Genomic DNA, 2,226 nt, shown 5'->3' with positions numbered 1-2,226 from the left:
AACCACACTTAAAGTGATCAGAGATGCGCCTCTTTGACGCATCATTAGGATTCGCGCAAGAGAACTGCACAGTGGAGTCTATACGTAGGAGCCAATTCCTAGGGGCCGAAGTCCCTTCAGCCCCCCCCCTTAAATATTTGAGGTGGCCGTCCTCCCCCAAGTCGATGGGCACTGCCATTCAAATGGTGTACGTGCGCCAAGTCTTGTGATCGGTTAGGCAGGGCGGGACTTACCTGCCGTCCCGTCCTCCCAACGTTTTAGTCAATTCTTTAGTCTATTCTTTGCTGTGATATATATATATATATATATATATATATATATATATATATATATATATATATATATGTATATATGTATATATATATATATGCAGGTTTTGGTGTCTTCGGGTGTCTTCCCGTGTAAGAGTTGGGGTGTCTAGGCGACGTTTCGACGAGGTCTCACTCGTCATCTTCAGGCTGGTGCTTTCGGCTTCTTGTTACTGGAACAGAGCTCTGTTCCAGTAACAAGAAGCCGAAAGCACCAGCCTGAAGATGACGAGTGAGACCTCGTCGAAACGTCGCCTAGACACCCCAACTCTTACACGGGAAGACACCCGAAGACACCAAAACCTGCATTCCTGTACCCGTGAAAATCTACGAAAGCATATATATATATATATATATATATATATATATACACATATATATGTAACAGAAAGGCAACAAATACTTATTGTTGCTTTGTTTTTGAACAAAGCTCGTTCACTTTGATGAGGGCTTGGTGAGTTTCTGAATCCCTCCCCCGTCCGAAGTGGCCCCTTCCTCGCCCACGAACCCAAATACTGTAGGTTGATTTTGGAAGTTAAGTCCACCTGAATGCATGGGAGATCAAGGAGCGAGCCAGGAAGTTCTCGATTGGTGGCGCTCGGGAAAGGTCCGCGCCAAGACCCAGCCTCCTGCCCTCGAAAACCGCCGGGAAAGCATTGCTATAATAGGGTGACTTCTGACTGAGATCGCGCGCCTGCGAAGCGCTTTGAAGGGAAGAAAGCGCTAATGCCACATTCGAGGAGAGATCGCTTTCCAGTGGCATCCTTGCTCACACGAATGCCATCTTTTAAACAAGAGAGCAGACATTTCCCCATTAAAGCAAACCCTGGATCGCTTGCTCCTTTCATCCGAGAAAGCTCCAGCATCTTTTCCATGCGCAGCCTTGATTCTGGTAGTACTTCCCTAGGAATAAGAAAAAAGCGCCTTTGAGCAATACATTTCCTGCTCGGCGGCATCAGCTCTTGATCATAATTCTGGAATAGACTACCAGAACTGCCTGAACAGCAGGCCTTCATCTTAGACCAAAGGAGCGGGCCTTGTGGCGCTGCAGGTGACTCTGAACTCCATCTCCCATCAGCACCTGTCCGCCCGGCAAATGGTCAGGGATGGTGGGAACTGGAGTCCAGCGACACCTGGAGGTCATCCGTTTCCCCAACTCTCCTTGAGAGCTTACGGTACATGCTTTAGTGCGGGATCCAGCCAGAACGAGGTACTTTGAAGGCCTCGGATTTGAAAGGGATGGAACGTTTCTCTCCTGCTGAAACAAGAGGGCATTTCAGCTGCTTCTGGCGGAAGAGAGGGCGCTGCCTGCCGGCCCACCACAGGGTGCAACTCCACGCTAAGCACTTTCAAGTCCCACGGAGCCTTTGCACGCAGAGAGACGCCCAAGTCTCCCGCTGAAACGTGCGGGACGATGGCGCAGCTCCGAAGCGCATTCCCGTCCCGACAATTTCAACAGAAATTGCCGGGGGAGTCACGCTCTGTAGACGCTTCCTGCGTTCCTGGAAGCCAACAGAGTTGACTGTGGCGATCCTGGAGCCTCGGGCCCCTTGAACGTCGCCGGGCTAAGGTCTCCGTGAGGCCGACCTGCCGGCTCAAAGCTGGTTCCCTCAATCCGCTGAAGCCCTTTGCTCTGGGGTCGCCTGCCCGTTCCTTTCTTCGTGCGCGCCCGCTCCTTCGCTTGCGCTCGCTGCCAAGGCGCCTCAGTGCGGTTGGCCGACCGAGTCCCTGCCAGTCTTTCTTCAGCGGATCGCCTAGAACATTCGCACTAGCCCAGCTGGGTGACTTCGAGGCGCTTTGTTTTAGTTACGAAATGTTGGCGATGGGTCACCCTTAGGGTGCCGGGTACACCTGGCGAGCTCCTGCTGGCCGCCTGCTCTGAAGGCAGGTCGGGGGCGGCGGTGGATGCCCAGGGCGC

At 52.3% G+C, this 2,226-nt stretch overlaps 1 long non-coding RNA gene across 1 annotated transcript; it reads right to left on the bottom strand.

Moving 5' to 3' along the window:
• Positions 1-708: 708 nt before the first annotated feature.
• On the bottom strand, positions 709-2,226 carry LOC310713872. The gene is made up of 2 exons (XR_014529473.1): positions 1,488-2,226; positions 709-1,211 (listed from the first exon to the last, which is right to left on the bottom strand). It is a non-coding gene; the product is annotated as an uncharacterized lncRNA (long non-coding RNA).

This window comes from Podarcis liolepis, assembly GCF_965112155.1.
Source record: "Podarcis liolepis genome assembly, chromosome: 8".
In the NCBI taxonomy this organism is placed as follows: Eukaryota; Metazoa; Chordata; class Lepidosauria; order Squamata; family Lacertidae; genus Podarcis; species Podarcis liolepis.
This window is presented reverse-complemented; position numbering and strand designations above follow the sequence as displayed.